The 22,857-nt window shown below is 38.5% G+C and overlaps 1 long non-coding RNA gene across 2 annotated transcripts in view; it reads right to left on the bottom strand.

Annotated features, from left to right (window-relative positions):
• LOC122159997 overlaps window positions 1–22,857 on the bottom strand; it is a 335,999-nt gene that overhangs the window by 40,998 nt on the left and 272,144 nt on the right. For both annotated transcript variants that reach the window (XR_006168727.1, XR_006168728.1), the window contains exons 6-8: window positions 22,175–22,240; window positions 11,333–11,456; window positions 10,033–10,215 (exon numbers count right to left, since the gene is read on the bottom strand). This is a non-coding gene — a long non-coding RNA (uncharacterized LOC122159997). The remainder of the gene's footprint in view (window positions 1–10,032; window positions 10,216–11,332; window positions 11,457–22,174; window positions 22,241–22,857) is intronic.

The raw sequence follows: 22,857 nt of genomic DNA, 5'->3' as shown, positions 1-22,857 counted from the left end.
TTCTGTGATTCTGTGATTCTGTGATTCTGTGATTCTGTGATTCTGTGCTCCTTACGTAGGTGAGGGACTGCTCAGCCTCTGCCCATTGATATTATCAAGAGTTCTGCCTTGTGAAAAGAGTAGAGCAGAAGCTTTTTCAATTTTCCTTTTGAGGCTTTATACTGGTAGTGCAAGCTCATTCTGTAGCAAGGCATAACAATACTGTTCAGAGGAACAAATAATACAATTGTAATGTTTTATTATATGCAGACAGTATTATACAACTAGCTCTTCTGGAGAAAAAAGAAGGGAGCAAAGTATTAAAAAATGAAACTAATCAACAGGAAAACTCTTTTAAGCTAACAAATCTTTCAATTATCTCCCAATTGTTGGTGAACTGAGAAACTCGACCATCCTCACTGTCTTTCCTTCTCTTATTGTCTTCTCATCAGCAATGTGAGCTGGCACATCACTTGTTTTTATTTTAAATTTTGTTAAATAACTTTGAATGAAAATTTGTAATGAAAAAAAATGAAAACTCGTCACTGTTGTGGCAAGTTGACTTTGGCCAGCTGCTAGACATTCATCCTGCTCTCACTTCCCTTCCAACAGGGCAAATGGGGAAAATAAGATGTGAAAGCTTGTGGGTCCAGATAGAGATAGGGAAATGACTTGCTGACATGTGTGAAAAAAACTTGATGTCAAGGAAATGATTTAATTTTCCTGCTTCAGTCCATAACATCACAAGTTTAGTTAGTTTAGTTAGATTAGCTAATTGAGGAAAGCTAAAGAAGTTTGGTGGCCAGAACTGTAATATGCTAGTGGTAGAAGATATAAATTTACAGCTTCCATTTGTGCAGAAATACGGAACTTTTTTTTTTGCCCAGAATATCTGATTACCTGGAGAACTATCCCCAGTCCTTTGTATTAATGTTATACTATGGTTACATAGTACTGAATCCAGTATATTTATATTATCCTGAAAAGCAAGATCTGGTTCATGAATCAAGAAGCCCATGCTAACAAGAGGGACTCTGAAATCATGTTATTCACATGGTTTTCTTACTTAACATTGTGGTTATAATCTTGTCAGGATAAATAGGATGTTTACAGAGCTATCTATGCCTCCTAACTGAAGACAAATAAATAAGATTTACAAAAGTATCCAGAATATTGATTTCACTTTTCAAATCCAGTAGATGATCCATGTAGTCCCTCTGTAACGCTTTAAAGAGTGTCTCCTGGACTCATTTTTCATGTCCTCAATGCTGTGGATACAGAAGACCCTAAACAACCTATACTGTTCCTATACAGTAGTCTTTGACTGCTGTTGACATTATTATTCTGTTGGAGCAAAAGATGTTGTTGTCATCCTAGACAGAAATCATAAACAATCTTAAATTACGTATAATGTCTGATTTTGCTCTGAACAACTAATGATCAAAATGACAAACCAGCCTGATCTCAGGTTCAAATGTTATCTCTTTGAAGGCGGTCATCCCATGAGTGACAGACTAAGAAGTGTAGAATCATATGTAAAACAGAATAGTCTGCTCTTCATGGAAAGGAGAGGGTACTTAATTAAGACAAATGGGTGGTCACCTTGAAATTCTTTAGTTTTACAGGCTACTCAGATATCAGATTGATAAGAATTGTATAAGTATGCAAGCAGAATTCACTACATTATTAGGGCTGATGTCTAGCTAAAAAAGATTCAGTAAAAGCATAATTCATTTCATTTGGGTAAATAATGATAGCCTCTTCAGCTCCTCTTGCTGGGTTGTCACTCAACAAGCTTCAGGGCAAGAAATGGGTTCAATGTCAGTAATTCACATCATGAGTTTGCCTTATTTGCTGTCTTTTATAAAAGTCCTATACTTATATTGATATAACAGATTGTCAACTTCCATTTTAAAAAAAAAAAAGTTCTTACCCCTCCTGGCTGAGGCAAAAAAAAAAACAACTAAATGTGAAAATCTGAAGGTAATTCAAGTGCTGACTTTATCATCTTAGTATCACAACATCTTGTGATTAGATTGAAGAAAGTGGAGCTCGCAAATTTTGAAAACTTGATATTGTTCATCCTTATCAACCGTAAGGACATCACCACATCCTCCCTCCCTCCCTCAGAATAAAGCCCAGCTTGATACAGCCTGTTGCCTTTGTCTTTTACAGCATCTGGCAGAGCTGAGATCCAGCTACAGGACTCTGAAAACACAAGAAGCCCTCTAGGACAATCAGTCCTTCTCAGTGCTGATAGAGAAGCCCATCACTGCATATTTTCCAAAGGTATATTTAACGCAATTCTGAAAGAGGAGAACAGCAAACCAGCCCATCATTCCTTGCTGTCAATTCATTGACTATCAGCCAACTGTCACAGGCTGCACCTGCATCTCCTCACCTCAGTGAAGGCTCACTCATTGTGAAACCACTAACTGGATCACATTCTTCCTCCACAACGAGGTCACAGGATTTTAGAAGACAGAGGAAGGTTTAAGATTAACCAAGAAGTTTACAAACAATGAGGCAGTCCAGTGAAAAGACACTCTGGCCTCCTATAAGTGGGGGACATTGAAGATCAGGCTCCTGCGTGGGTAGCTGGGAATATCCCACTGAAGACTTGCTGTCCCAGTGTGGGGATGAACAGGCTCAAGCTGCGGGTTGTCTCCTTGCACAGCTCTCAGAGCCATCTGCTCTGAATTAGATGGGATTAAAGGCACAGCGTGGGCAAATCCCTTCTGTCTGTTTGTGCAACACAGGTTTATCCCATGTGAAATAAGGCTTAGAGGCAAGGGTTGCCTTTCTCACATGCAAGGGAAGGTAGTTAACAACCAGAGCTTCTAAAGCTAGATAAAAGAACACAACCCTGTAAGTGAGATATGGCACTTCGGCGGGTCTTTGTTTTGATAGCCTCAGCACAGAACAAAAGAAGACAAAGCAGGCAGCAAAGGCTCCGTGTGAGGTTCTCTGCAGGCAAAGAAAGTCACAGGCAGGAAAAATACAATCCATAGAAATAGCACTGGATTCACAATCACTTTGTGGAGTGAAAAGGTACATAAGGAGAACAGGGAAATCTGAAGATCACCACATCTCTAAAGAACACAAATACCCATTTCCTTCTTCTCCAGGTGCTTGTCTTGCAAGTATGCAACAAAAAAATAAAAACTGTAGAACCAGCCTATTATTAAGACAGTTTCAGGACCCTGTACTTTTTGTTCTGCCGTATTTCTGCCCACAAACTGCCCTATTAGATGCTGTCCTGATCCCAGCTATGCTTAACCACCATCAGCCAAGTCTGAGAGGGCAGCTGGTAGCAGTAGGTGTGCTCACTTACTATTTCCATGCCTATAAAATTCCCCTTTGGTGGAGGTAGTCTCCCCTTCTCCTATTCAAAACAGCTGCTAGCTCTGTCTTAAAGATGCCCACTTCAGTGAACGAAACACAATGGAATGCATAAGGGAAAGATCAAGTAAGATACATTTTACACAGACATGCTGAACTCATATTTTATAAAAATACATTCTCAAGTGAAGACAAGCCTCATACCTACTTCTTCAAATAATATACAGAAGTGAAAGCACTTTTCCATGGTATTTCCACCTGCCTTGGTTTTATCAGTATTCCATGTCATGACATCATGCAACAAGCTGTCCTCTAACAGGGGAATGGAAGGGTGAAAGGGGCCTTCCCCCAACTGCCTTTTCCTCTTGTGCATGAAACCATGACACCACTCACAGTTCAATTATTCAAAAATGAATAGGAGCAAAGGAAGGGGAAATGTGACCCCAGTGTCATGGAAGAGCATGGAGTAAGGTTGGAACAAATGGAAATTAAAAAGGGGAGAATGGGAAAACTAGTGAGAAAGAAGGAAAAATGCCTTCTCTTATCACATTCTGGACAAAAAGAAACATTTATCAGTGAAAACATATCATTGTAATACCAGCAAGGTTAAGTGACAGGCACAGCTTCAAGGAAATTTCAAGCAACATGATATTGGCCTCTTTTACAAGAGTGAAAATTACAAGCAACTACAGACAGTGAAATTATTCCAGGTGTACTCTTGGAGATATTATATTGACTAGAACAAGAACTTTTTTGACATTTCTTTTCAGAAAATACAAATCAATAAAATAAAATAAATTATATAAGCAGGCCATTCTGTTTGAGCTTTTTTTACACAATTTTTTTAGGAAAATATTGCAGAACTGTCAAAACAGAGCATTTTATCTTCTTTTCAGAAATAGAACATATAGTTTTTATAGTTTTCTTTTTTTTTTTTTTTTTTTTTTGTGAAATGGAATACAATTCAAGAACTAAGCATAAATTAAAGAACAGTTTTACGCAGCACCTCAGTTGGAAAGGAATGGTATTTTTTTCAGTATCTAATTCTCATAGAAGAAGAAATTTCCTTCCTACCCATTATTAATAAAAACATCTGCATAGCTAATCAAACTTTTTTTTTTTTCAACATCATTGACATAAAAAAAAATGCCTTTTTTGTAAAAGCTCTAGTTTTATATGCCCTTTTGTCAGCCACATAGCATCTTTTGGCAGACAAGGTGCCGTGCTATTTAGTTTGTTTATGCTGCAAAGCTTAATAGAAACAATATATTTAATGTGCTTTGGCTGGTCCACACATCAAGCTTTTCTGTATGTAATATAATTACACCACTGCAAAGCTGTGCAGGCAAATACTTTAACTATGATATTCAGATTTTATGATTCTTGTGGCAGACATCGTCTTATTTTATTTCTATATGGGCTCCAGTAGTGGTACTACACAGGTTTTCCTGCACATTACTGCAATACGAGTTAAGTGCATTACCTGATAGAACATGGAGACAATTCTGTTGTCATATTCCAGCCAAATTCTTAGAATACTCCTGGAAATGATCATCAAAACATTTCTGATTCTATTCACATTCTGGATCTCTACTTGTAAATCAAGCAAGTATATTTTTGAAAATATTTCTTATATTTCTGTTAAAAAGGAATGAATGATTTGCCCAAGATATTTTAATAGCATACATGGCATTGAGATCATCTGTAAGTAGGACAGATAAGGTCAAATGATATTGCTTACAGAATAAAGCAGACTTCACACTGGATCAGAGCAGTGTCTGTCTAGCCTTGCTATATCATCTCTGACAATTTTAACAGCAGTTTCACAGTGGCCCTGTCATTATAAGCTAAATATAGCCCTCTTCTTCAGTTTCACAATAAACTCTATCCATCAAGGTCTCTCAAGGCCTAGCTGAAATCACCAGTAAGCAACTTACTGGAGTTTATTTACAGGATAAAAAACAAAACAAAACACATGCAAGATCTTCTGGCTAATAGACAGAAGAAAAATAAAGGGAAGATTGGCTTGTCTTTTCTACTGAGCTCTACTTGTGGCCAAGATTGAAAGTTTCCGGGGTCTGCTACTAATTCCATTACGTGGCAGTTCATAATGATACAGTCAGTCATCTGTTACTTAAGACAGATGACTGTTCTCAACACCTCTTAATAAAATTAAGACACTCCTTTCTGGAGGTCTTACTTAATTACTAATCTCATGATATCTTTGTAATCTTCTGATTTACCTTCTCCTGCTTGTTTCTCTGATCTGGCTGCTCTTCTGAATGCTGACTGGTAGGTGGCAAAATGATACTGTTGTCACTACCAATTACTCCTGGTAGGGAGTCCAGCCAAAGGCTGTCGTGGACCTAATGAGGTGTACCCAATCAGGAGAAAAATGCAGCTCCATTTCCATCCCCTGGTGGTAACTTAGTTTGTAAAAGTGATCAATTCTTGGTTAGGTTAAGAAGAGGAAAGAAAGAAACCTGCATAATTACCCTGTGTGATCTCCTGCACAGCTGAGGTGGGGAGGGAAGCTGGCAGCCAAGAGAAGAACAGAGAGATCCACAGGCTGAGAGTCCTTAAACATGCTCTGCCTCTGAGATAGAAGCATCTGTCTTTCCTATTTAATACATTATCCCAAACAACAAGGGCATTAGACTTGATTCTAAACGTATGAAAGAAAAGCAATGAAAAAATCCTACTGCCTTCAGGAAGGGCAGAAGTAAATGCTTTCACAGGACACAGTGCGGCTACATGCTCTTTAGATGAAGACAGAGAAGGAGTAATGTTTAGGAAAAGTATAAGATATAGAGGAGCAGAGAACATAGACTGGGATCCATCTTACCTACTTTTAGCCATCTAAAACTTAAGTGTCTAATGCATATCAGTCATTTAAGCTACCTCTGTAGCCATTGTGCAGAGAGACAGATGCACTTCAGACAGCTGATTAATCCTTCCCACTCTACCAGCAGCATATAAGAGTGTTACTCATACAATTAAATATGATGCAGACTCCCCATAAATAGGTCATATAATCTCTCTGGGTGGCCACCTGCAACAAGAATGGTGAAATTCTTTCTGGCACTCCCCAAAATCTGTCTCACTAACAATCACTGTACTCTTTCCAACACATTCTGCTGGTTATATATTAGTCCTCATTATTTGGGGAATATATTAACACTGTCAAAGGACCTTTGACAGTGGATTACTTTATGCAAAAGATGTTTAAACGTGAAAGTAATGCAGAAACATATGGGAAGAAGCAGGCAGATATGTGTAGAAGGTAAGAAACAGCTTGCTTTTTTGGCTCTCCATGTCAGCTTTGATCTATCCTGGCAAACTACCTATTGGCACTTGAAGCTTTGACTGTGCAGGTTTGCCCAGTTCTCCTCTCAAGCTGAAATTCACTATGTAGGGAGAAAACAACAAGAACGCGTGACACAACCCACATAAAGAGACATACATTCTTGACTTCCGTTATCTCCTGCAGGAAGAAAAGTCAGGAGGAATTTGACAGAGGTGTGTTTGTCTTATTCAAAGTAAAAAACTTGCTTTGCAGTAAATCACATTTAGTATAAGTTAGCCTTTACTGACTAGTACAGTTGCTCAAAAAAATGTTGCATATAGGATATTGAGATAGGATTATTAATAAACAATGATTTTTAGTGGGTTCAGGAGGTGAAGGCATGTACCAACTTCAAAGTTCCAAAAGGCATTAAAAATAAAAGACATAGAGGAAAAGCAAGACAAGACAAAGCTGTCTGTGCATAGCTGGGAATCATCACCAAGACAGCATTCACCTCTGTGGTCTCTCTAGCATAGCAGATTGTGACAGTGATAGTGACAAACCACTGCCATTCTTGTCTGCGAGCACTCTGTACTTTCCATCAAGATGTGCTCAAGATCCTGTGGGTTGTTCCCATTCATGATGAATTTTGTGCCAACAAGATCATGTTTAGATGGGCATAAGCATTACATTTGGGCTGGTGCTAATGTTCTGTGATTGAATTTCACTAGAACAGGTGTCTAGATGCCCTCTGCTGCTCTAAGTTTTGAGTTCTGGTAATGTAAACTAAAAGATAGAAGATGGGGTATAGGAAAGGGGCAAGAAAGGGTGACTCCCAATGTCCTTGGCGAATGCATCCCATGAGAACCATCCATACAGTCAGTATAAGGGCTTGCAGGTGCAAGGCTGTGAGGAAAACCATGAGAAACAAACAGCAGGAAACAACAAGGGAAAAATATTGCCCTGACAGCTCTAGAAAGCCCTGCCACAAGAGCCTAAGTGAACAGCTGCAGCGAAGCTGCAAAGTCAGACAGCAAAGCAGCAAATGGAAGTGCTTCACAGTGATTACAAGGCACTGTGCAAGAACAGAATGTGTTTTGGCTAGATATTTCTCTATTCCAGAATCTAGAAAAACAAAAACAACAAAAAAAAGCCCTACCAAATACACTGTTTACAGCTTTGAAAACACTGCTATTTGGCTTCCAAAGTTTCCAAACAACAAATGTTTGTATTTTCAATTAAATTGAATTGACAAAAGTGTCATCTTTTCTTTCTCCTGGAATTAATTTCAAGTGTATTCTACAACTCTTTTATTTGTTTAAAACAAAAATGAAAACTGGAAAAAAATATTTGCCATTTTCATTTTCATGCTTAAAATCAAATCGTTGAGCTGAAATCAGCTCTAATGGAACAGCATTTCTGAAGAGAATATTGTTACAATGTGACAACATTGAATCATCTCTTTGAAGTTTATTCTCTGTAAACTTTTTTTTCCCATTTACCTGTTTTTCCCTTCTTACTTCATCTCAACCACCTGCACAAGACCTTCAAATATGAACTTACCTCTTTATAAAAAGACATCCTGCTCTTTGCTAGGTTATTCTTTCTCTTTTACTAATGTTCTCACACCATCCATCTTGTCAAATTGCCTCTACTTTGAAGTTCGCTTATCTTCTTCTCTTCTTCAATATGTCCAAGGCAAACCAACTGGCATACATAATAGAGAAAAGCCTGCCTACATGTGTCACTGAGACAGAGGTTCTCTAATTCTCATGGGAAATCTAAGATTGCCTTCTCAACTTGAGGAATACTCTGCTTTATGCAGTCCTTTTCCTCATCCTCATTGGGATGGGCATCTTCACCCAGTGCAGAGCTCAGCTCACCAGATCTACTATCTTTCTTTGTAAGCTAAGTGGCAAAGGTTTGCTATTCTGAGCCATTCAGATTTTTCCCCATCATATCACTAGAGAGATGACCATTAGTTAGTAAGTCAGGACATCACAGTTGAATTAAATTATTTTGACCTCAATAAACAATTAAATTCTCAAGCACTTCATGGAACGCAAAATTCCGCTTTGCTCAGAAGGAGAACAAAAATTCAAGGCTCAGGCAAGTCCTCTGATATCTGTGTATTGTATATTGTACTCTCTCAGTGGAACCCTGTTCATAGAGAGCTGAAAACAATCCCACGATTGAGACCTAAGATCATGCATTTCTAGAACAGCTTTTCTTCCATGTTACTTCACAAACATTCCAACTCTTCAAATGTATTTTCCCAAATTTCTTTTGCTGGACTCAGAGAGTAAGGAGAAGACATAATAGTGTTTCTACTCCTACCAAAAACAGTCATCATCAATCACGACTCAGCTAAACTGACCATAATCCATTATGAAGGTGTAATTAAGTAAAACCCACCTCTCAGCTCCTAGAAGTGTGCTTTTTTTTAAACAACACATTGCAACAAACAAACAAAAAGCCACACAAAACAAACAAAAACCAAAGAGCCCTGGAGATTTCCAATTAACAGGCACTGCATTCCTCTGTGCTCAAAGTTTTACATGTTTGTTGGGATTATAAACTATGCACACAGTAGCAACATTGCTGATGCTGACCTTGCAAAACACAGCTCTGTGCTTTATGAATCAATCATCACAGCCTGGAGCAGAGAGAAAATAAGCCTGCAGAGAAACCATCGGGAGAGAAAGTGAATGAGAAGTATTTGCTGTATATCAGGACAGTGATTCCAAATTAAGCAGAATTTGTTGGTTTTCCCATAAGGCAAAACACCGAAGGCAGGAGAAGCTCAGACATAGAAATAATCACTTTATCTAGAAGATATTAGGAATTAGAACATCATAAAGCATCAGATGACCTCAAGAACTGAAGGGAAGAAGGAAAATTTTTAATCCAATTCATTTAGACCAGTAAAAAGGGTACACATGAGCTGGTCCTCAGTTTCACCTCTGAGCAGCAAAGCAAGAGGGTCCCATGAGACCCCTGCTCAGTCACCATAATATTGCAACAAATGCAAGTAACCCTTCTGCAATTCTGAAGCTGCCTGATTAACCCCTCCCAATCATAATGTAGGAAATGCTTCCACATTTTTATGCTTGCACATTTTCCTATTCTAGCTGGTGTTCAGATGGCCTCGCAAGAGCAGCCTTAAATGAATTAGCAGGAAAACCGTTCTGCATGCTTGGAAGATCAGAAAGAAAATGCAGAAGAGAAACATGCACATAATACTGTGTTTGGTATGAACAGAAAATTGTCATTTTCTTTTCATATCCTCAGTGACTCTTATGGGGTAAGATAAAAGAAATTTATAAATAACAGGAAAACAGGCATAACATTCTTGTGAAAAGGAACAGCGTGTATATTTCCTATGTAAAAATGTTATATCTGAAATGAACATAAAATGCCCTTACCTCTTATAGATAGGAAGTTCCTAAAAATATGAAGATGCACATCACAGGAAAGTGTTAGCAGCTGTGTGGTCAAATATGTAACATCACACCTGGGATTTATTTACATCACAGTTGTGGAACCAGCACCATTGATAGAACATTCACTTGCTCCCATGTGTTTAGGAAGTTTAAAGGCAATCAAAACTGGAAGAGATAAACAGGAACAGGTTGTTTAAAACTGAAGAATGCATACACAATATGTAATGATAATAATAACACAAACTTTGCAGGTTGAAGTGTCTTAACTAACAAATTTCACAACGGTCTTGAAACATTAATGTGTGCTTAATTTTCCCAATATTCTTGTGACATAGTTAAGTTCTGCTTAACCTTATTTTTCAGGTAGAGAAAAACAGGTATAACTGATTTGCTGAGTATTGCCAAGAATTAATCCATCTCAGTTCATAATTTATTTCCAGAGCAATCTGTAGGTTCTTTAGTCTTGTCAGCTGCTGAACAGTCAATCTTTCTGATGAAGGTTTTAAAATATGAACGAAAGAAGACCGATAGTAGAAAGCAGCAGAATACATACTTCTTTCTTTGTGAAATAATTTAAGCATGAATTTAATCAAATTTAATTAAAAACCTAATTATATCAGTGGTCCAGTTCTCCTTTCTGCAGAAAAGTGATAAACAAAATATCCTTGATTTCTGCCCAAAGGGAATTTTCAGATTATCTAAACCGTCACATAAGCAAGGGTTCTATCAGGCAGCCTAACAAGTAGATAACATTCATTGTACTTCATATGTACTATCTTTCATGGTAAAGAAAAGGCTCTAAATTTTTATGTAGTCTTTGTTCCAGAAGTAAAAATGTTATTATGCAATCACAATATCTGACATATTGAGAACACATGATCACATCAGTGTATTTTAATGTATTCACACTCCCAGATAGTTAAGATCTTCCTCCTTCATTTTAACTAATTCTTGGTGCAGCTCTTGGGCTGGGGATTCAAATAATCTTTCTCTTAGAAGTTCCCTTCAATGCACACCTCAGCAACTCATAAAATCAGACAGCAAATATCATGGACAAAGCACCATTTCAAGTGAATTGACATCAATTCTGTGAGGTTTGTGCGCCATGCAATACTTCAATTTGTTTCACTCAAATATTAATATCTGTTTTATTTTAACATCCGTTTACAGAAGTTTACATTCTGGGAAAGCATTGAAGTGTCAATCAACAGTTCACACAACCTCTCTAGTAGACAAGCAACATCCAAAAGAAATGTGTAAATTGGAGCATCTAGTCACTTACTCTGACAGGTATTCTTCTCATTGCTTTGTTACTAATGAACGTAAGAGTCCTGCAGAAGCAAGTGCTGGCAAGGTCACTCTGTCATTTTTGAAGAGTTGTGGCAGTTGAAAAAGGTCTCTAATTTCTGGGGAAAAAAAAGAAAAAAAAAATAAAAGCAAATATTACAGCTATCATCCAAAAAGACAAGAAGGAAGAAACATCAACGTTTATCTGTTCCAGTCCAATAAAAAAAACAAACAAAAAAACAAAAAAAAAAACAAAAGAGAACAAGAAGTACAGAAAACAAACATCCAAACACACACCTCAGCTCTCCAGGCATTGAATGGCTTCAGATGGATTCGTAAAAAGACAGCATTCACAGATGTGATTGGTCAGTTTACTTTCATCATTCTTAATGTATACAATACTTTATTTTCTTGGCTCATCTATGCAACTCTACCAAACAAGGCTCATGTATTCCCTAGTACAAATAGAAGTGTAAAGGACAATTGCTGAGCAAGAGGGACTCATTTAACAGAAGACATATCTGAATCTGGTATAGAGTGGTTCGGGAAGTTGTATATCCCTCATTTGCCACAAGGTGGAAACAATCACAGGAACTCATCTCAGTAACATAGCTGTAACAATTCAAATGTAGCAGTTAAATACCATATGTTGTACATAGGAATGCAGATGCAGCTGATGACTTAGAACAGCTTCTAACAGAGCACGTGATATGGTTTTAAATAGGTTCATGAATGCTTTTTTATACCAAATAGAACAGCATGGCTCTTTAGTGCTGTTCCAAACTATTACTTAAGCAACAAAGTAGTTTTCTAAAATGTATAGTAAGGCTTGTATTTCTTAATAAACTAGATAACTATAAAGAGTCAGTGCACTAATGAAAAGAACTGGAACTCAGATCCCAAAGTTTTAGGCAGCTAACACCTACAGTTATTTATCTCTCAGAAGATTCTGAATGGGTCATTTAGGATATAAACTGTGCTTCTGTGTTCAGGTCAGAGTCTCGCTCTACTACATCACTAGTTTAGAAATATTTTACAATGATCAAAGACAAACTATGTCTCAAAAGACAATCTTTTCATGGTGGAGAGAGGAGACAGCATAAAATAATGCCCTGCGCAATCTGATGTAGGGAGCCTGCTTTGGTAGGGAAGTTGAACTCAATGATCTCCGGTGGTCCCTTCCAACCCCTATGGTTCTGTGATTCTGTCATTTTCCTCTGCAGAATTACTGACTCAAAGAGAAGAATTTAGTGAATTCTCCTGTTCCTCCCAAATTCAGGACAAGCTAAAGTCAGTGGTGTGAGTTGCAGTAGTGAAGTTTGCTGCTGCTGAACCAAGTAAGCTACCTCTATGTTCTCCTTATACTTACTTGATGGAAAAATATAAGACTGTTTCTTAAATGTGCTAATTCACCAGTTCTACAGTATAGAATCGTAGGATCATAGAATCACAAGGTAGGAAATGGCCTGCAAGATCATCTAGTCCAACTATCCTCCTATTACCGTTGCTACAACAAGCACTAAACCATATCTCGTAGCTCCTCATCCAGACGCCTCTTGAACACTGCCAGGGATGGCGACTCTCCACCTCCCTGGGCAGCCATTCCAGTGCCTGACCACCCTCTGAGAGAAAAGTTCTTCCTTATGTCTAATCTAAACCTCCCCTGACACAACTTGTGGCCATTTCCTTGGGTCCTGGTTGTTGCCTGGGAGAAGAGGCCAAAACCCTCCTCATCACAACCTCCCTTCAGGAAGTTGTAGAGAGCAACGAGGTCTCCTCTGAGCCTTCTCCAGACTAAACAATCTCAGCTCCCTCAGCCGCTCTTCATAAGACTTGTGCTCCAGACCCCTCACCGGTTTCATTGCCCTTCTCTGGACACGTTCCAGGGCCTCAATCCCTTTTTTGTAGCCAGGGACCCAAAACTGAACACAATCCTCAAGGTGCAACCTCACCAGTTCTGAGTACAGAGGGAAATCTGCTCCTCCCTTATCCTGCTGGCCACATTTCTAATGCAGGCCAGGATGCCGTTGGCCCTCTTGGCCACCTGGGCACACTGTTGGCTCATGTTCAGCCGAACATCAACCAACAGCCCCAGGTCCCTTTCCTCTTCACAGTCTCCCAGCCACTCATCCCCAAGCCTGTAGCGTTGCCTGAGGTTATTGTGGCCAAAGTGCAGGACTCAGCACTTGGCCTTGTTGAACCTCATCCCACTACCTCAGCACAGCTATCCAGCTTATCTAGATCCCTCTGAAGGGCTTCTCTACCCTCAGGCAGATCAACATTACCTCCCAACTTGGTGTCATCTTTAAACTTACTGAGTTTAAACTTACACTCAATCCCTTCATCTAGATCATCAATAAAGATATTAAACAAGATGAGCCCCAGTACTGACTGCTGGGAGACATCACTTGTAATCACGGGTCGCCAGTTGGACTTAGCTCCATTAACCACTACCCGCTGGGCACGGCTCTCTAGCCAGTTCCTTACGCAAAGAAGGGTATACCTGTCCAGGCAGCCAGTTCCCCAGAATACTGTGAGAGACCGTGTCAAAGGCTTTGCTTGAGTCTAGGTAGACTACATCAACAGCCTTTCTGTCGTCTACCACTCTGGTCACCCAGCTGTAGAAGGAGATGAGGTTGGTCAAGCAACCTGCCTTTCATCAACTTGTGCTGGCTGGGCCTGATCCCCTGGATGCCATGCACATGCTGTGTGATCTCACCCAAAATTATTTGCTCCACAACTTTCCTTGGTACCAAGGTCAGGATGACAGGCTTGGTACCAAGGTCAGGATGACATCCTTTCCCAGATCCTCCTTATGGCCCTTCTTGTAGATGGGAGTCTCAATATTCATATTAGAATGAGGGAAAGTATATTATTTGACACAAACTGATCAAAAGCTACGAAATCTTCTCTGTTACACCTGTCATGCTCCCACTCCAGCTCAGCCTATTTGCACCTTTTTATCCAGCTATTTGTGGGTACTTCCTTCTCCTCCTTTTAAGTGGCATGACAGTAAATGACTTTAATCTGAGAATTGTGTCCTGTTTGTATTTTAAAGCAGCTGACATTTCCAGTACAACACTTGTGGTGTTTATTACATATGGGAACATTCCCTCACAAACCATTATGTTGGCCACAAATGAGCTAATTGGAGCATTCACAAAAATATCCGTAGCTTCAGAAATGCTCATTTTTTTTAGGCCTTATCTGCTTCAGGGCTAACACCAAGCCAAGTCTTGCAGAACTGTAGCACAAGTTCTCCAAGTTGCTCTTGGCATTCCAAGCCCTGCACAGCTGAGGCCTGCTCACAACATAGTTATGTCTTGTAAATAATTGACAAGAGAGACATACGTTGGCAAATTCTTTTCTGCCACTTTGCCATTCCTCTCCAGATATCTCACATTTCTTACTCAGAGGGTTTCCAAATGGAACTGCACAGTAAATGCACTCTCTGTTGTTTCAACTTATGGCCCTGTGATTAATCAATGTCATTGTCTGGGAACTGAGGAAAGCTGCCGGACCCTTCTGTGCAGAGCCGAGTAACTGTTTGTTTAGTCTGCTCCCATAAAGTAAGCGGGGAAAATTATGACAAGTCACTAACAAGATTTTCTGTGCTTCATTTTCTGAGTGTCAGCTTTTCCCAAGCAACCACTCACATAAAACCAGAACTAAACCTTACTGTTGCAGGATGTAAGCGAGCAGCTTTACATTTAGCATTGGCAGTGGGTTTTGTCATTGCAGCATGTGGGCCAGCAACTTCCTAGGGCTAGGAGCGCTTGGAGTTGTGGGTGTGCTGGACTGGTGGAGGGCACCAAGGCAGCTGGTTAAAAGCCAGACCAGCTGATGGGACCAACAGCTGAGCAGGGCTGTGGGGAGCCTTGCTCTGATGCAGCCTCGGTGGGACAGAGGCTAACAGCCTGAAGCCCTGTGCAATGTAGGAGGAGCTGGGCAGGGCCCAGGTAAATAATTCAGTGCTGCAGCAAAACTGTTGCAAGGCCATGACCCCTCATATTGGCTTGTCCAGGCATGTCAAACATACAGTCCATGGTCTACACGTGGTCCAGCACCGCTTGCAATGCGGCTGCCCTCTGCCATCACAGCGGCAACTCTTCCCCATCAAACACCTGGCCCTGCCCAACTCCAGGCATGCACCCATCACTCAATAATAACCAAACATCAGTGCACTATTAACTCTAATTTGGCTGAAACTGGGGCATGGGTTGTAGTACAAACAAACAAGAGCAAACTCAAACTACGGCAAATAATTGTATGTATTTTGATACATGGGCTAAGCACAGTCCTGTGAACAGTGAAAAACATGCAGCCATGCTTTCTAGTTTTGATAAAGGAGTGCGAGAAGAGAATAGGTTTCAAGATTGCCAAAATGCCTTTTTCTTTTTTTTTTTAATATATATACCTGCAACTCCATTTTCAGTCAACATAAATACATCACTTGCATATTTTCAAATGTAATGGATGGATACACAATCAAAAATTTGGTCATGCCTCTTTACCAGGCTTGGCTGGCTTTCAGCCAAGAAACACGGCTTCTAAGCTTTCTCTTACCAGAGAGAAATAACCCTCACTTCACAGTCATGCCTTATTCACATCATTGCTTTTGGCAGTACATATATTTGTGAACAACTATTTTGAAAGGTGAAGCACAGGAAGAGTAACATTTCATCAAAAATCTCTGATGAACACATTGAAAATCCACTAAAAATTGTAACTACTGCCATCAAACCAGCCTGATATGGAAGAACAAAAGCCCCCACAGTGGAGAGTTAAGTATCTTCTGCAACACACACTATCTGAAGTGAACATAAAATGGTAGCAGCCTCCAGCAAGCTCTTGCAGGTTCAGAATACAACACAAAGAAAGAAAAGCCATAATTGTTCCCAACGGTAGCAACACAAGCCATAGAGCCATAGCTAATAATCACCAGAACCATCTGCTCATCCAAGCAGCAACTCTTAGCACTAGCAAGTGATAGAAAGACTCTCTTATTTCAGGCATTTACTCAATACACAACAGAAAAATGTCAACAAAAATCAAGCATTTTCCCTTGCAATTCAGCATGCAAGAGATTCAACAGCAGGATTATCCATAGAAAATGCAAAGAAAGAAACTGTAGCAGCTGTGATAGTCTCTTCAGCACAAGCCCAGTCCTGTTTTACACAAATGCTGACAAAATAGATAAGCACATTTTCTCCTTACAGTCAGAATTTATAACCTGAAGTGGCTGTTATAATGAAAAAGTAAATGATCCTCTAATACTCAAATCAATCTTGTGAGAAATAACCTGAATAATGAGTTACAATTGTAAGAGATGAAATTAAGACAAGAACAGTTAAATAAGGATCTAAGAGAATAGATAACTTTTAGTATGGTGTTGGAAGCCTAAATTAGACTTTAAAATGTATGCAAAGACAGAGGAATAAGGGAGGAAAAAAGGAACGGGAGCAGAGTCCTCAGATAAAGGTGAGTCTTTTGATGAGAAATAATCAGAAGCAGATTTACATTATTTGAGGAAAAATCCCCATTTCAAATAGAGCTTTTGATCTACTTTTTAGAGTTTGGAACCATAGAAGGATTTACATTTACAGAATAAGATATTTCAAAATGTTAGCAACTCAAAATGGTTTGTTGCAGATGTGATTAGAAATTGTATCTAAAAGCATGGGGAGCTGCAAGATGAGAAACCAACTAATAAAATCTTTCACCTTGCACACTAATGGGAGCACAAAAGCATAAAGATAAGAAAATATCATCCCCATTTAAAAGGAAGAGAATGAAATAGATGATTTTTATAATATCAGCTGGAACACTAATGACTAACTGAAAGTATTGTGGAAGGATGAAGATACAGTATTGTGCAATAGAATCTTGACTACAAAAGATTTGAAACACAGTTATTTCCAGGAATTGAGACATTTTAGCATTGACTACTGTATGATTTGGTACTGTGGTTTTTGCTTTCTAGTTAGGTTTAGTAAAACTGAGCCCAAAGTACTAGCAGAAGTTGGAGCATGTGAGGATGGGATTTATCTCATCTATCTGAATACATATAGTGTGGCGATTTTACCCTATATTTTTATCTAATGGGGGAGAAACAGGTACTCCCAAAATGTGATTAAACCTGCTCTAAAGCAGATGTCTAACATAGATCAACCTAGGAAACGCAGGAAGTGATACAATAGATAGTAGATCATTACTACAGTTTGCCTGTTTGCTTATTCATCCACAGGCTACCTACTCATTAATATAGTTACCTAACATTAGCCTGTTTATATACTTTCCTATGAAAAGGATTTTTAAGCAATCTGTTAATTGGTCACTTTGCTGTACCTCTGTTAACCTTCTTGATTCTGTTATTCAGACCACAGATATATGAATGGTGAGGAGATACGAACTCAATCTGACAAAGCCATTACTGAGAATTTAAAAAGTGAAATTGATCTAAGATGAAATTTTCATTTTTGGATTGCCCCTGTCATGAGGCTAGTTACATCTGCTTTAAATATCTGCAAACAGGTCTTTGGAAACATAAGAGCAGAATAATTTTTTTTTTTTTTTTCCCCACAGTGCAATGTGAAACATCAGAGAAAAATCACGGCAGAGGCCCATGTTGTTCACTGCTGCCCAATTTGAAGCTACACAGGTTCCCCTCAGGGAACACGGATTTAGAAAACACATAATATTGCCTCTGGATTTAGTGTTGGGTTTTGCTTTGCCAACAGCTGGCATTAGATCAGGTCCTTCCAGCACAGCCTTGATTATCATGCAGAACCTAAAAAATGTTGGAATAATCAAGCTTTCATATAATCAGGGGCATATTTAAAGTATTAAATGCATACCAAGAGACATGATTGTGTAACAGCTAACAGGCAGTTACAGATCACCAGCTCTGGAAAATGAAACAGAGAAACAAATCTCTTATTTTATGTTATTATTATTTCAGTGACATTTTGTAATCCAACAAAAGCCCTATTAAAAAATAATTAAAGAAGTTTTTATCTTTATTGTCTTGCTCTCTTTACTTATTTTCATGGTGTCTGAAGAGATTCTCCTGGCATTCTAAATAATAAAGCAATGCTTAATAGCCATTTTTCCATAATCAGAAGATGAAGGTCTTAGCACATTGTGAGGAAAACTGGTATGTTGCAAACAGAAAACTGAAGCATGAGAAAATGTAGCGACTTTTCCTGAGTAAGCTAGTGGCTGTAACAGCGCTATAACCCGGATCATGCTATCTACAGTCTTATCTTTTAATGACCAAAATAAAGTTCTGAAGTGATTCCTGAAGTGAATTCATTCCCATTATCAATGATAGTACTAATTCATATAAGTCTGAAGACATAAGACTAACCAAATTCAAAGTAGTAACTTAATTCCTGCTTGCTGCTAAATCAGTAATGAACAGTTTTTGTAACACTGGATGAAAAGATGTGAGTCATAGAATACCAGTGAGATTAAAGATACGGCTTAGATCTCACATAAAAAATAAGTCATGGTAAATACAATGTGCTCGTAACTGAAATCCAATAAAGGTTGGCTAAAAATCAACTAGGGTTCTCAGTAGCTGCTGACTATGATGCTTGAGTTACACTTGCACCTAATGTTGAGAAGGGTTTAGAGATTACGATGAGCTTTGCAGAAAGACTCAAAGCTCTAGGAACTATAAAATTTTAGAGTTACATATTCAATTCACACAAGTATAACCATGGGAAGTCCCTGAAACCTTGACTGAAAAGGTGAGTTCCCACTTTAAATCTACTGGATATGTGCTTCTGCTAAAAGAGTTCTGGGAGTCTTCAGGAAAACTTCACCAACGCCATTACTCTCTTTATGTTGGGAGTTTCAACAAAAGAAGAACAATGATTAAAGAGGACCAAACATATCCCTGATCCTCAGAAGAGGTATATTCATCTGAGAAGAAAGCAAGTTAAATCTGGAAAGCTTTTGTGATCTACTACTGTCCATGCAGGAGCTGGTCTAGAGTAGAGCTGATTTTAACTTTCAAGGCTTTCAATTTTTCTTTTTGTTGTTGTTGTTGTTGTTGTTGTTGTTGACAGTTTTAAGAAAACAAAAGAGAAAATTTTGTAGGTTGGGAATTCTCCCAGGATTCAAGATGTTGCTATTTTCTATTTCTAGAGCAGAAAAGTATTTTTTTGAAAACACAGCTGTCTATGGATGCAGAGATGATTGTTTTCTTTCTTGCTTTTGGGGGGAGGAGAGTAGCAGGGGGGAAGAGGAAGGAGGTAAGCTTTTTATTTCTCATTTACTACCCTTTTATAATAATTTTTTAAAAAACTTCTGTGACTCTCTCCTTCAAACATCAGTCTCAATGACAACCATTCGTAAAGGCATTTGGATTACATGGGCTGCAAAAGGTTTTAATCAAATGATGAATACAATTTTCATTTCACCCTAGTTTCATTTATTTCCTGCAAGAAAAGGTTGGGAGCAATTTTGCAGCGCATGGCATTTTAAGCCTGAATTTATTTATTTTATTTGCATTACAAACTGTGGACTGTAGTGAACTTGACAGAATTCACTAGATTCTCCCTAGAGGAAGTGAGAAGACTAGAAAAGTTGTAAGGCTCTACTATGACTGGATGGTTGCACTTAAAGAGCTGTGGTCTACATCTTTATGTCCAGTAACAGTGTTCCTCAGGGGTTGGTATTGAGAGCAACAATATTTACATCTTTGTTTGCGAGATTGAGTATCGGGAAGAAATTCTTCACTATGAGGGCACTGAGGCACTGGAACAGGTTGTTCAGAGAAAGTAGGGATGCTCCCTCCCTGGAAGTGTACAAGGTCAGGTTTGGATGGGGCTGTGGGTAACCAGGGGTAGTGGAAGGTGTCCCTGCCCATGGCAGAGGGTTGGACCTATGTGATTTTAAGGATCCATTCCAACCCGAACCATTCCATGATTCTGTGGTGACACTCATACCATGATCATTTTCATTCATTTTCACATCAGTTTTGACAACTGTGGTTTCAGGATTCCCATCCCCTCTTCACGCTAGTCTAAATAACTGAAGAGAATTCATTTTTCACTTCTGGGCCATTCAACTAAAGTCCCATGGGCAGACTATTCTCAAATTGGTCTGGTGAAGGAGATGATAGAAATAATTTTACAGAAAACTAACCATTCTCTCTTTGTGAAGAAACGTTAAGAATCCTAATCATGTCATTTTTGTTAAACTTTAAATCTGGACACAGTTAAGCCTCAGATCCACACTCCAGCCCAAGCCCAATTTGGATACAAATTAGGATACAAGTTTTTATCCAGCACACATCTGGTTAAAGGATACACAACATTTTTGTCTGACTTCTTCCAGAGGTCTGTCTAGTGATTACAATCAACTAGTTTAAACTGCTCAGACTAAAGAACAACAGTAAATGTACCTGACATTTTGAAAAAAATGCTCTGAAATAATCTGAAAAGAACTAAAGAGATAAAGTTTGTTGAAGAAAGAAAAATAAAAGCAATTCTAGACTGAGCTTAGCTACAGGGTGGAATAGACATCGTCCTTCCATTCCTGCCCATAGCTGTAGCAAGACTGCATCAAGCATACCTGAATAGAAACTCCAGAGATTATTGAATTTGAGGTTTGGTGAAAGTTGTTAGAAATATCTAGGACCGTACTCACATACATAACTAACAGCAAAAGCAATCAAAATTCCTGCTGAAACAAGAAAGGGAAAAGAGCAGCAGAAATATTTGAGATTTCTATCGGAGAAAAATGCAGATGACTTGTATGGAATAATTATAATTTGCTACTATTGGCGAAGAATGAACCAGAGTGAAAAAAGGTACAGGAAAATGTCAATTGGAAGAAAAGAAATATGCCCCTAGTACGGCCCCAATGAACAATGTCTTTCCTGTAGTGCCATTAGAGCAATGTTTTTCTATTCTGCTTATTCACACTGCCCTATCACTCAAGAAAGGGAAAATAAATCAGGCTATTGCCTGACCTTTAAAAACACTGATTCTCAGTGAATCATCCCCACTACTGACACCATTTGATTGTCTCCTCAAGTCTCTTTCTACACATTCAACAGCTAGTAATAACAGTGCTCTGGGCCTTGAGTTTTCATGAAGCAGCCCAATTCCCCTGGTCCTTAAGGTAAATAAAGTATAGCAATTTGAAGCAAACAAAAGAGAAATTTATCATCACATCCACTGTGCCTGTAGAGAGAAAGTCAGTGACAAGAATGAGATCTTTGTGACCCTCTAACTGAAAACTCAACATGGCATCAAACAATTACTTCTCAAAATATTGAAACCTTTGTTACTTTCCCTTCACAGTTATTTTTAACTTCTTGTTCTGTCTTCCACTAAGATGGAGAAAAATGCCCAACGACCAGAAGAAATTCTTTCTGTATTTATAGTTTGAGTTGACTCATAAAGGTCTCTGGGAAAAACAATGTGAAAGAGAGTTCCATAGTTATTTATGAATACAGTAAGGTTTACAGAAGTACCGTGGCTATTATTCTAGCATTAAAAACTTAGAATGCATTAACTTTGTTTCACCATGTTGTGCTGCAACCCACTGGAAGAGAAAACAGTAGTAACTTGTAAACTAGATTCTGCTCTTGTCCTCCTCCCCACCTCTACTTTAATTTTTTTGTTTGTTTGTTTGGTCAAAACTGCCAAAATGATGGGGAAAAAGAAGTAAACATGACCTGAAATTTATTACTTTCTTTGGAGTGAGAAAAATAAAGAAAAAAAAAAAAACACATACGTTTTCAAAATAAAGAAAAAAAAAAAAAAAAAAAAAAAAGTCTCCAATGCAGTTTCCAGTATCTACTATAAGACATACATACCTGATGTGTCCAAAATCATCGTCTGTCCTCCAATTTCCTTTGCAGATTCTTCTGACTCTTCATTGACTGTTATGGAATAGAAATGAAAATAGGAAACTGAGACAACTGAAAGTGGAAAAAAATGCTAATATAGAACAACTTCAAATTAATCCCTATTTCTGCTCATTGAACTTTGAGGCTGAACTCCTTGAGAACTGATTTATCTAAGTTGTCCATTTAGGTCACCAAGGTCATTGAATCTCTGCTGTCAGAGGAAGAAATCTCCTATAGCCAACAAACAGCAGTGACCCCCAATAATTTCACTAAAATTCAGTGATTATTTCACTCATTTAACTATTTTTACCATTGCTACTTTCATCTTCAGAAGCCTTTTTCTCATTTGTAGATTAAATTTATTCATAGTCAGTTCATATTCATTTATTCTCATGCCAATGTTTTCCTTTAGCTTAAAATGGCTTTTCTTCCCTGATCTTTATTCCCTGGATGTATTTCTAGAGAATAGCTACATTCCCTCTCTGTTCTCATTTTGAAAGGCTTGAAAAGGCAAGTTTTCTTCTAATGTCTCTTGAGCAATATACTCATTATTTAGCTATTCATCTAGTAACTCTTTTTTGCACCTCTTTCAGGTTGATTTAATCTTCCTTGACTACAGATTTACAGAATTTTCAGTGTTGTAGAACACT

The sequence above is a fragment of the Centrocercus urophasianus genome, unplaced genomic scaffold (assembly GCF_019232065.1).
Source record: "Centrocercus urophasianus isolate 14NV4802_14NV808 unplaced genomic scaffold, USGS_Curo_1.0 seq_10, whole genome shotgun sequence".
Classification (NCBI taxonomy): Eukaryota; Metazoa; Chordata; class Aves; order Galliformes; family Phasianidae; genus Centrocercus; species Centrocercus urophasianus.
The sequence above is the reverse complement of the archived record's forward strand: the minus strand, read 5'-3'. Positions and strand labels throughout refer to the sequence as shown.